Raw genomic sequence first — 13996 nt, 5'->3', positions numbered from 1 at the left:
TTTTTTTCTTTTTAGTACCCTAATATACCTGGAAATGGCTGTGTGCCACTTTGTGACTCACAATTCAGTAAAGCAGTACGTGTTTTTGGCAACATGCCCCCTTTGAAAAAGAGAAAACTCTTGCGCTACTGTGAGTAAACAGTGTTAGAGTGATATAAGTGTATATAGCAACGTTCAGAGCAGCTATATCTAAAAGTGTTCACAATACACAAATAATGAATGAAATAAAAAATGTGATCAGCGCTCCAAACAGTAGTGAAAACTACTACAATACGTGTCCACAACAAACGCTCATAGCATGTCTATCAGTAAGCCTGATGTGGATAAAACTATAAGGTGATAAAACACTATAGGAAACAAAAAAAACTGTAAGGTGATAAAACACAATCAACCTAAAATACTCAGTGACAGTGGGCCAGATTCACAAAGCAAATACGACGGCTTATCTCCTGATACGCCGTCGTATCTGTTGTTCTATCTATGCGACTGATTCATAGAATCAGTTACGCATAGATAGCCATAAGATCCGACAGCTGTAATAGTTTTACACTGTCGGATCTTAGGATGCAGTACCGCGGCCGCCGCTGGGGGGAGTTCGCGTCGTAAACCAGCGTCGGGTATGCAAATTAGGAGTTACGGCGATCCACTAAGCTTTGTCCCGTCGTTACATCGCCGCGAGTGTTAGTTTTCCGTCGCAAAGATAGGGCACCTTTAACAAAGTGGAAAATTACTCCACCATGTTAAGTCTGCCCGTCTTTGCCGCGTCGCTTTTGAATTATTTTGAAATTTTTTCATTTTCCCGGCGTAACTCTTTTTTGACGTCGCGATTCACAAAACGTTGCGCGTCATAATTTCGCGCAAAGCACGTCGGGAAATTTGCGACGGGAGCATGCACAGTACGTCCGGCGCGGGAGCGCGCCTAATTTAAATGGTACCGCCCCATTTGAATTGGCCCGCCTTGCGCCGGACGGATTTACGATACACCGCCGCAAATTTCCAGGTGAGTGCTTTGTGGATCGGGCACTTAGAAAATTTGCGGCGGTGTAACGTAAATCGGTTACGTTACGCTGCGCCCGCTGTACGTGAATCTGGCCCAGTGAGTCCAACAATGGATAAATAAAGTGGTGTCTAAAAAGGATACATAAATAAATGAGAATGTCCTTGAGCTAAGGTCTCATGGTCTCAATAGACTAGTATGGTGGTCTTCTCAAAAATGGCTGGCGGTTAAACAGTGTGTAGAAATAAAGAAGCATCCATAGTAAGTCTCCCAGAACTCTCACCTTGCTGCTACTATATAATGGCATGTAACGTGGGTGTATGCGTATCCGGTACTCCTTCCCGATAGTGTCCTCTATATCCGCCTCTTAACCTGTTGTTGGTACCAATTTCAAATAGATAATGGACATGTAAGGGTGCTCAATGCTGTCCAGTAGTCCATCTTAGAGACCAGAAAGAAGGAGCTAGCTATCAGAGCACATGTTGGACTAGAACTTGTATTTCTTTGCATACCCTAAAGGCAGCATTGCTGGGACTGCTACTCTCTTGCATTTCCTTCTTGGACAACGCAACCTGATGCTTGAAAGCAAAGAACATTCAGTTGTGAAGCCGCAAGGAATCACAGCCAGCTGTCTAAAGAAGACATTGTCAGTGCTGGGGACCCAAAGACTGGCGAGGAAACAGTTCAGTTCAGGTGGGCACGGTGCTGGACTACTGGACAGCATTGAGCACCCTTTCAGGTCCATTATCTATTTGAAATTGGTACCAACAACAGGTTAAGAGGCGGATATAGAGGACACTATCGGGAAGGAGTGAGACATATACCCCAGATACGCATACACCCACGCTACATGCCATTATATAGTAGCAGCAAGGTGAGAGTTCTGGGAGACTTATTATGGATGCTTCTTTATTTCTACACACTGTTTAACCACCAGCCATTTTTGAGAAGACCACCATACTAGTCTATTGAGACCATCATACCCCTTAGCTCAAGGACATTCTCATTTATTCATTTATTTATGTATCCTTTTTAGACACCATCTATTTACTTATCCATTTATTTATCCATTGTTGGACTCACTGTCACTGAGTATTTTAGGTTGATTGTGTTTTATCACTGTAGTGCTACCCCCGCAGGAGCCACTGGTTGTTGTTGGGATCGGCGTATTAAGTTACCTCAGTGTTGTCTAGGGTTGTAGTTGATAAGTAGAGTAGCTTAGAGTAGTGAGCGAATATCCAGGGTTGATGAAGCAAGAGAGAACTTTGCAGTATCAGGCCTGGATATGAACCGAGCAATCCTGCTCTCAGTAACACAGTAGTAATAAACACAATTCGTCGCCACTCTAGCCAGAGTGGGTGAAGTGCCCCCGGACAGACTTCTGCCACAAGCCTGGCAGCCGAAGTGTCACTTTAGATTTCTGGGAGGAACAGGCCTCTGCCACAGACCTGGCTCTAGGGCCTCTGCCACAGGCCAATTACTTGAATGAGCTAAATGGACGGATTGAGATTGAGCGAATCCTCCCAGTAGATTAAGCATAGGTCACCGAATGACAGCAATAGTGTACCTGTCAACATTCCGGTCACCAGATCCCCGATGGTTTGTTCAAGCCCTGTTGGACAACCTGCCTCCGGGTTCTCCTCAAGCCGCCCCCCCCCATCGAACGGCACACAGCCTGGGATCTCCTCAGTCAAAGTGGGGACCCAGCAAGTCACTGGGGCCCCTTTCAGCAAAGTGGCGCTCCACGTAGAATGCGACCCCGGCCTGGTAGGCCATCACCGGGGTCCGTTGGATGCGCACACCCTGAAGGTGGGTGCTGCACCTGGAACCCGCAAAGAACCAAAGAAAATGGCGTCTGCCACAGATATACTCTCCCCCAGCATGCCCCGCGAGGGAAAAACTCCTCTAATTGGCTGCTGGAAAAAAAAAGCGCTCTGCCAGAACCCCTCTAGCGCCAACTGCCGCCCAGGGATGGAAACTACATCTCTGGAGCGCAGACTGACCTACAGGACAGTTCAGGAATGACAGCAGCCCAAATTTAGCAAATTGTGAATGGGAGCAAAATAACTCTCCTATTCCCCACTAACTTTAGCGTAGTGCCCATACTGAAAGTAAGGGGGCGCTACATCACCTTATAGTTTTATTCCACATCAGGCTTACTGTTGGACATGCTATTGATGGATATGCTATAAGCGTTTGTTGTGGACACTTCTTGTAACATGCCCCCTTTAAAAGCTCCAGCGTCTAACGAGAGAAAAGTCACTGTCTGGATGAGAATTTTCCACCCAACTCTTTCAACACAATTTGATAAAAAAAAATCAAGTTTTGTTGAGCCAGGTGGTACTGACAGGGCCACACATAGAGCTAATTTCAGCTGCTCCCTGTCCAGGGGCATTTTGTGAAAGAAATGTGCCTGTGTGCAAGATAATAAATCGGGCCCCTGATCACTGCCCCAGTGTAGTCATAATAAACAATGCAGCTATCACTTGTCCTGATCACCATCATACTAGCATCCTGATCACCGCCATACCCCATACCAGCACTATGATCACTGCCATATGTCATACCAGCACCTTGATCACCGCTGTATGCCATACCAGCACTCTGATCACTGCCATACCCCATACCAGTGCCCTGATCACTGCCATACCCCATACCAGCATCCTGATCAGTGGCGGCCCGTCCATAGGGGGCGCCCGGGTGCCGCCCCCCCTCCCCAGTCAGAAGAAGAAAAAAAAAAATTTTTATTTAAACTTGTGCCTTTAAAAAAAAAAAAATCCTAAAAAGGTCCTTATGTGCACTGTGTCCGCGCGCCGGGCGCCGGGCACAGTGCGGTAGGAGTAGCGCCACGTCTGTGCAATCACGGGATTGCAGACGTGGCGCTACATTGGCAGCCAAAATATGCCATTGTGGCGCTTCCCAGCGCGCCACATGCTTCCGGCGCGATGGACAGTAGTATTGTCATTGGCGGGCGGGTGCATACATTTCTATGTGCACCCGCCCGTCTCTGTGGTAGTTCTGACGTCACTGGACAAACAGGAAGTGACGTCAGCACTATCCAGCTCAGTGCGCCCGTTCGTGGAACAGGTAAGCTGCATTCCATGCCTTCCCCTCACCCCAGTTTGTACTGTTCTGTGCTTCGGCGGCAGCAGCAACAGCATCGGCGGCCGGCACACCTCCCCACCCGCTTATTGAGACTTCAACATGCCGTCAGGAAGCACCACCCCCCCCCCCCTCCCGCTGGTTGAAAACTTTTTTTAAATGTCTGCCGTCAGGAAGCACCCCCTATTATTGTTTTTTTAAAATGCACATTCACTGCCTGATCCCCACCCATCCACCTCAGAGCCTTTTATTGTAGTTAGACTGCTGGGACTTTTAGTTCTCCATCTTCTCCTGGGGCTAATGGAGAAGATGGAGATTGGAGAACTACAAGTCCCAGCAGGTTATACATACAATAAGGCTCTGAGGTGGATGGCATGCACCTGAGCCCAGGAGAAGATGGGGAACTACAAGTCCCAGCAGGTTATAATATAAGGCTCCTAGGTGGATGTCTTATATTATAACCTGCTGGGACTTGTAGTTCCCCATCTTCTCCTGGGCTCAGGTGCATGCCATCCACACCCATCCACCTCAGAGCCTTATTGTATGTATAACCTGCTGGGACTTGTAGTTCATCTTCTCCTGGGGCTCAGGTGCATGCAATCCACCATCTATGGGACTACAAGTCCCAGCAGTGAGAAAAACTGGACAAAGATGGTGGATTGCATGCACCTGAGCCCCAGGAGACGATGGAGAACTACAAGTCCCAGCAGGTTATAATATAAAGCTCCGAGGTGGATGGATGACTGGACAGTGACACAGTGGGGACAATTGGCACAGCGGCATGAATGGGCACAGTGGTGACAATTGGCACAGTGGCTGCGTTTGGCATGGCACAGTGGTGACAATTGATGGCACAGTGACCACAATTGATGGCATGGAACAGTGGCTGCATTTGATGGCATGGCACAGTGGCTGCATTTCATGGCATGGCACAGTGGTGACAATTGATGGCACAGTGACCACAATTGATGGCATGGCACAGTGGTGACAATTGATGGCACAGTGGTGACAATTGATGGCACAGTGACCACAATTGATGGCATGGCACAGTGGCTGCATTTGATGGCATGGCACAGTGGCTGCGTTTGATGGCATGGTACAGTGGTGACAATTGATGGCACAGTGGCTGCGTTTGATGGCATGGCACAGTGGTGACAATTGATGGCACAGTGGCTGCGTTTGATGACATGGCACAGTGGCTGCGTTTGATGGCATGGCACAGTGGTGCGAATTGATGGCACAATGGGCCAGATTCACAAAAGAGATACGATGGAGTATCTCAGATACACCATCGTATCTCGGATTTTTACTGGTCCTATCTATGCGCCTGATTCATAGAATCAGATACGCATAGATAGGGCTGAGATCCGACAGTGTCACACTGTGTTACACTGTCGGATCTTTTTTTTGATATAAAAATGGCGCCGGGGGCGTTCCCGCTGATTTACACTGAATAATATGTAAATCAGCGAGATACGCGAGATTCACGACCGTACGCGGACCCGACGCGGTGTTCTTACGTCGTTTCCGTAGCGCGGTACCCGTCGTATACTTACCCATGCTAAAAGCAGGGGTAAGTATTGTTAAGTATGGCCGTCGTTCCCGCGTCGATTTTGAAATTCCCTACGTCGTTTGCGTACGCCGATTCACGAACACGCGCGTCGCAAGTCCCGCTCACGTCGCAACCACTGACGTCCTATTGACGTCAGTGGGAGCAATGCACGCCGGGAAATTTCCCCCGGACGACGCATGCGTATTTAAATCGGCGCGGGAGCGCGCCTGATTTAAATATGACACTCCCCTAGCCGCGGAATTTGAATTCCGCTGGGGGAGTTAGGATCCGCCGTCGCAAGTTTGGAGGTAAGTGTTTTGTGAATTTGACACTTTCCTCACAAACTTGCGAGGGCGGATCTTAAAACACATAGGTTATACGGATCTAAAGATCCGCTAACCTTTGTGAATCTGGCCCAATGACTGCGTTTGATGGCATGGCACAGTGGTGCGAATTTTTTTTTTCTTCGTTTGCGCCCCCCCCCCAAAAATTTTGAGCACCAGCCGCCACTGATCCTGATCACAGCCATATCCCATAACAGCATTCTGATCACTCCAAATGCTGTACCAGAATCCTGATCACCACCATACCCTATACCAGTGTTCTGATCACCCCATATGCAATACCAGCATCTTGATCACCGCCATACCCCATACCAGCGTCCTGATCACCTCATATGCCATACCAGCGTCCTGACCACATCATATGCCATACCAGCGTCCTGATCACCCCATATGCCATACCAGCGTCCTGATCACTGCCATACCTCATACCAACGTCCTGATCATTGCCATACTCCATACCGGCATCCTGATCACTGACATGCATCATACCAGTCTGGCATTTTAGGGTCGCAACTGATCACTTTTCACATATGTATCATAGTTTGTAGACTCTGTAACTTTCATACAGTCTAAAATAATATACACAAATTTGGGTTATTTTCACCCAAAAATGTAGCAGAATACATTTTGGCCTAAATTTACGAAGAAAGATTATTTATTTGCAGAATTTTATAACAAAAATAAAGCAAAAAACATATTTTTCAATACTTTTTTTAATTTATATATCAAAAAATAAAAAACCCAGTGGTGATTAAATACCACCAAATTAAAGCTCTGTAAGGGAAGGTCCCTCACTCCGCTTGAGTGCTTCCGTCAGCACACTGTTTTCTCCAATCTGGACCTTCAGATATCATATTTTACAAGTGGATATTGTAAGAACCAGACGAGACTAGCTCATTTACAAAGCTGGACATGAACTGTTTATTGAAACACATACACACAGTCACACATCCAACAAACTTTCCCTTGGATTTTTGTCTTAATTGATTTGTCCGGTCACACCCATAGCATACACACGGTCAGACTTTTCTGCAAACTTTTCTAAAAATTACCCAACATCACGTGGTTTTTCTGCTCTTTACCGCCACCCTTTGGTTAACTTCTGCTATTGTTGGTTGATTTTAACATTGGTTCTGAGCATGCGTATTTGCACGTTGTCCAAAAGTTGGTTGGCTTGCTGTACACACAGTCAGACAAGGCACCATCGGACTTTTGTTGCCGAAAAGTTGGTCCGTTTGCAGACCCAACTTTTTGTCGGATGAAACCCGAAAAAGTTAGTCCGATGGAGCGTACACACGGTCACACAAATTAGAAAAGTTGACGATTTTGAAGTTGGTTGGCAAAAAGTGTGACCGTGTGTATGGGGCTTTACAACAGATATCCACTCAGGGGAAAATGCCCCCTACCTTAGATTCAGGCCAGGGTAAACTGTCCAATCGGCAATAAGGAATACAAATATCCATCACATAATACATTTCTCACAAGGCAGACACAAATAATAGAACAATGGAATACAGCCACACTCTAAACAACCCCAGCAAAGAGTCCAACAGCATGAGACAACACACAATAATATACGTATACAGTTGTGCTCATAAGTTTACATACCCTGGCAGAATTTTTTTTTTTTTTTTTGCCATTTTTCAGAGAATAATGGCAACAGCACCTTCCCAAATGACCCTGATCAAAAGTCATACCCTGATGATTTTGGCCTGATAACATGCACACAAGTTGACTCAAAGAGGTTTGAATGGCTATTAAATTGCGATGGGTTACACAATCAATCATAAATGGGATATATACAGTTTAAAAGAAAGTAAAACTAAAACCACAACAAGTACGTATGGTCAAAATAGTCCATAGAATAGTTAGTCCAATGAATTCTAGTCCATACAAGGTACTATAGGGTTAATATGAGTGTCTGTTCAAGGCCAGTGAGGATGGCTGACAGGTGCTCAGGGCAGCTCTTCAGAAGCGAAGCCAGCTCAGAATATGCAAGAAATGAAAACAAAAAGAAAAGCGCCTCTGAGTGTTCTGTTTTAATAATTTAACACTTAATATATCCAGCACTTACATCAAAGTAAACATGGTGAAGCTGGTGTAACCCTGGCTGATAGTTGATCCAGAGTCGAGGGATGCATTCAAAGCAGAACCATCTAGTCCAGGCTTCTATAGCCGCTCGGAGCCGGGGACGGGACCTGCAGCTTACACAGAAAAGAGAACGCATGTCTGATCCCCGACTCGCGCATGCTCTGAAACGGGTCGAGGTCTCCCTCTGTCTCCGTCCAGCTGACGTTACATGCCAGTACACGAGACTCCTGTCTAGCGGCCACCCTCCATCACTGACACAGACGGCTCTCCCCGGCTCCGAGTGGCTATAGAAGCCTGGACTAGATGGTTCTGCTTTGAATGCATCCCTTGACTCTGGATCAACTATCAGCCAGGATTACACCAGCTTCCCAAGCTTCACCATGTTTACTCTGATGTAAATGCTGGATATATTAAGTGTTAAATTATTAAAACAGAATACTCAGAGGCACTTATCTTTTTGTTTTTTTTTCTTGAATGGCTATTAAAGGTGACTATCCTCACCTGTAATCTGTTTGTTTGTAATTAGTGTGTGTATAAAAGGCCAATGAGTTTTTGGACTCTTGACAGACCCTTGTATCTTTCATCCAGTGCTGCAGTGACGTTTCTAGATTCAGAGTCATGGGGAAAGCAAAAGAGTTGTCAAAGGATCTGCAGGAAAAGGTAGTTGAACTGTGTAAAACAGGAAGAGGATATAAAAAGATATCCAAGGAATTGAGAATGCCAATCGGCAGTGTTCAAACTCTAATCAAGAAGTGAAAAATTAGGGGTTCTGTTGAAACCAAACCACGGTCAGGTAGACAAACTAAAATTTCAGCCACAACTGCCAGGAAAATTGTTCTGGATGAAAAGAAAAACCCTCAAATAACTTCAGGGGAAATACAGGACTCTCTGAAAACATGTGGTGTGGCTGTTTCATTATGCACACTAAGGAGGCACTTGAAGAAAGATGGGCTGCATGGTCGAGTCGCCAGAAGAAAGCCATTACTACGCAAATGGCACAAAGTATCCCGCTTACAATACACCAAAACGCACAGAGACAAGCCTCAAACCTTCTGGCACAAAGTCATTTGGAGTGATGAGACCAAAATTGAGCTTTTTGGCCACAACCATAAACACTACATTTGCAGAGGAGTCAACAAGGCCTATGATGAAAGGTACACCATTCCTACTGTGAAACACGGAGGTGGATCGCTGATGTTTTGGGGATTTGTGAGCTACAAATGCACAGGAAATTTGGTCAAAAATGTTGGCAAGATGAATACAGTATGTTATCAAAACTTACAGGAGGAACATGTGCATTCATCAGCCAGGAATCTGCAAATGGGACGTACTTGTACATTCCAACATGACAATGATCTAAAACAGAAGACCAAGTCGACCTGTCATTGGCTACAGCAGAATAAAGTGAAGGTTCTGGAGTGGTCCTCTTAGTCTCCTGACCTCAATATCATTGAGCCACTCAGGGGAGAGGAGATCTCAAACGTGCAGTTCATGCAAGACAGCCCAAGAATTTACAGGAACTGGAGGCTTTTTGCCAAGAAGAATGGGCAGCTTTACCATCTGAGAAGATAAAGAGCCTCATCCACAAATACCACAAAAGTCTTCGAGCTGTCATTGATGTTAAAGGGGGCAATACACAGTATTAAGAACTGGGGTATTTTGATCAGGGTCATTTGGGTAGTTTGTTGCCATTATGATTTAAAAAGAGTAAACACAGTTGATTGATAATACATTTCTTCAGCCAAACACTAACCATGAGTAAAAAGGAAAGTTTTTGTGTAATCATTAATATCCTCTGAAAAATGGCCAAGAAACCATAAATTCTGCCAGGATAAACTTATGAACACAACTGTATACAACATTCCCGTGTGGCTGTACAGCCAGTCCGAATAGCACAGATCAGACTGGACTTCTCAGTCACCTTGTGTCTCTAATGGACACAGGGTGGTTTATACAAAGGGACACAGAGTGCAGAGGTTCAGTCGTAAGTGACGCAAAGGTTCAGTTGTAAGGGATACAGAGTTCAGGGGTCAGTAGAAAGTGACGCTGAGTTCAGAAGTCAGGATTAAGTGACAGAGTTCAGGGGTCAGTTGTGACACAGCGTTCAGGGGTCAGGAGTAAGTAGGGTTGCCACCTGTACGGGATTGACCCGGACAGTCTGGGTTTTGACACTTTATACCCTGGTTTGACTCCACCTCAAACCCGGACACACAGCATACCTCCAGTCCCTAACGTCACTTAAAACTTTTCTGGGGATGGAGCCAGTGCCGATCCAAGGAGGGCTTCTGTCAGCTGCGCAGCGCCCGTCTGTGCTGTCTGCCCTCTCCCCTGCCTGGCTCCTCTCCCCGTTGTACATAGAACACCCCTCAAAACTGCACTCTGTTTCGCAGCGCACTGCTCAAACTCTGCACTCTGTGTGTAACACACTCCTCAACTCTGTACTCTGTACATAGCACACCCCTGAATTCTGCAGTTTGTGTGTCTTTCAGAGCAGGGCTAGGATTAGGGTCAAATGGGCCTCGTTAGTTAGGCTGTATGGGCCCCATGATTTCTAACAGTGGCCCTGATGAGGGGGATCTCTCATTTAATGGAGGTCTCTAAGGAAGGAGAGGGCACTGATAGAAGAGAACTATGAGCTAATGGGGGGTTTATAATGCACTGGGAAAAAGATTAGAGTTTTTTTGGATACATTCTGGTTTCACTTTCGCCTTCCCACCGTAACCATATAGAGGTACTCTTGATGTAAGCAAGAATTTGCCTTAGTGTAAAAAAATTGCAATGATATGCACCTGTCAAAAAGGTGCTGAAAAATTGGTCTTTGGGTGTTAATTGTGCCCATGAAACCTACACCAATACATTCTTTCAAATGAAATGATTAAACACCCTCAAAGCTAGGCAGCCTCGAAGTCCTGCAGAGATTCCACATCCCAAAAAGAGTTAATCAGTGACATCAGCATCAGTTGCTTCATAGCTGGTAATCCAGGACTGATTCATTTTTATAAAACGGTCCATGGAGTCTGTGGACAGACGCGTTCTATGATCAGTAACAAAACCTCCTGTAGCACTGAATGCCTGTTCTGAAAGCACGCTGGATGCAGGGCAGCCCAACAACTCAATAGCATACTGGGCAAGTTTTGGCCAGTAAGGCAGTGGATCGTCAGCTGGAAAGCTCTCATCTCTGTTTTGGCCCAGAGGTAATCGTCCACCATGTAATGCAGATGCTGCCGATGAGATGTTGAAGCTGACAACCCTGGGCGGCGAGGACTAAAAAAAATCCGAAATGCCTCACTTAGGCAGACGCCTTTTCCAACGCTCCTTGACCAACGGAAGACTCAAAACAATGTTTTCCACCACACTGTAACCCATTAGAGTAAAGAAAAACGTTCAATAAAATCCTCTTTAGGCCCCATGCACACGGGACGCCAGTGCAAACTCTGCTAAACACACGTTTTTAGAGGCTAAAACCGGCGTTTAAAAAACGCCCGTTTTGCCACAAATTTCGCAGCGTTTTACTGTGTTTGCGTTTATAAGCGTGTAGTTTAGAAACATCATAAGACCCTCCCTAAGCTCAAAAAACAGTATTATTTAACCATTTCAGACATTTTGTGAGACCAGAGTGAGTAGCAGCTGAGAGAGCAGCAGTGTACTTGTATTTAGCATGTCACTTGCCACATTACCTGCCAAAAGCTGCGGATTGTCCACTTGCCACGTCACCTGCCCCAAGTTGTGAATTGTCCACTTGCCACATCACCTGGCCACGTCACCTGCCACAAGTTGTGGATTGTCCACTGGCCACGTCACCTGCCAGGTCAACTGGCCACGTCACCTGCCACAAGTTGTGGATTGTCCACTTGCCACGTCACCTGACCACGTCACCTGCCACAAGTTGTGGATTATACACTTGCCAAATCACCTGGCCACGTCACCTGCCACAAGTTGTGGATTGTCCACTGGCCATGTCACCTGCCACAAGTTGTGGATTATTCACTTGCCAAATCACCTGGCCACGTCACCTGCAACAAGTTGTGGATTGTCCACTGGCCACATCACCTGGCCACGTCACCTGCCACAAGTTGTGGATTGTCCACTGGCCACATCACCTGGCCACGTCACCTGCCACAAGTTGTGGATTGTCTACTGGCCACGTCACATGCCACAAGTTGTGAATTGTCCACTTGCCACGTCACCTGCCATGTCATCTGGCCACGCCACCTGCCACGTCACCTGCCACAAGTTGTGGGTTGTCTGCAATGCAAGCAATTACAGTTTTTTTTATGGTTTTTCATCATTTGCCATCATTTTTGAGATTTCTAATGTAAAAAAAATAGGTCACCTTTAAAAACGCCTATAAACGAAATTGCGGCAAAACGCCGGTACCGCGTTTCGCTGCGTTTAGCGGCTTTTGCCGCGTTTTGCGTCTGAAACGTGGAAACTTTTGCGTCTGAACCCATTTTTTTGCTTCTGAAAAAACGAGGATAAACGCAACTGCCGAAAAACGCTGAAAAACGTGACTGTGTGCATGGACACATAGGATAACATTGAATGTGTTCAGGGGCAGTTGGAAAAGCTGTCCAACTGCCTCTGAACACGCGTTTACCAGCATTTACCAGCGTCTCGTGTGTATGGGGCCTTATTGTTTAGATGCACTTATTTTGATCTAGCACTGTATCTGAGATTTACATAATTCCCTATTTCTACAGCGCAGCACTATCTATTTTATTAATGCCATTAATAGCATTCTTGCCTTTCTTCAGTTGGGCTTAATATGAAGTTGGCCTTGAGCACTATCAAGGGCCAAATCTCGGCCTTGTCGGTATTCTTTCAAAAACCGCTTGCCTCTTATTCCCTAGTCCGGGCCTTTGTTCAGGGAGCACTACGCTTGAATCCGCCAGTTAAGTCCCCTGTGTGCCCATGGGATTTGAATTTGGTATTGTCTGTTTTACAGAAATTACCCTTTTGAACCATTTCATCATGCTTTTTTAACTCTTTTAACAAAGAAACTGTTTTTTCTCGTAGCCATATCCTCAGCAAGGAGGGTATCGGAGTTGGCTGCTCATGTAAAGAACCATATATGATTATTCATGATGACAGGGTGGTGCTGCGTCCTCACCCGACTTTCTTACCTAAGGTGGTTTCAGGATTTCATCTGAATCAAGATATAGTCCTACCGTCTCTCTTTCCAGATCCGCAGTCTGCGGAGGAAGAGAGTCTACACTCTCTAGATGTTGTAAGAGTGGTAAAAGTTTATCTGCAAGCTACGGCTCAGATACGAAAGACTGATTGTCTGTTTATTCTGCCACAGGACCCAAAGAAGGGCCAGGCAGCGTCAAAATCTACTATTGCGAGTTGGATTCGACAAGTCATTATTCAGCCCTATGGTTTAGAAAAGAAGATTCCTCCTTTTCAGGTGAAAGAGCAGTTGGTACTTCATGGGCAGTGAATGACTAGGCCTCCATGGCTCAGATCTGTAAGGCTGCTACTTGGTCTTCGGTCCATACATTTACTAAAACAGGCACACGGACAATTTTTTAATGTTGCAAAGAGGATGGCATCATTTAATAAAAGTGGGTTAACAACCACTTTAAAGTGACACAGTGCTGTATTGTTGGCCTGCCCATTAAGGGGGTAAATAGTTCTGGTCCTTAAGTGGTTAATGTAGCTGTAAAAATAATCAAAATAAATGCAGCGCTAATAAAGAATAATTTGACAAAGTATCATGTAAAATTCCAGTCCATAGATTGGCAAGGAATTAACATCTATCAGTGTAGATGCAGAGAGGAAACTGCAGAAGAAATGTTGACATGCAATTCCACACCCAAGGTGAATAAAGATGGCCTGCTTACCAGATGGAGATGACTACTAAACCAGTAGTCTCGCCCAGCTTAGGAAAATCTGTCTCACATTTCAGTT

The sequence above is a fragment of the Rana temporaria genome, chromosome 1 (genome assembly GCF_905171775.1).
Source record: "Rana temporaria chromosome 1, aRanTem1.1, whole genome shotgun sequence".
Classification (NCBI taxonomy): domain Eukaryota; kingdom Metazoa; phylum Chordata; class Amphibia; order Anura; family Ranidae; genus Rana; species Rana temporaria.
This window is presented reverse-complemented; position numbering follows the sequence as displayed.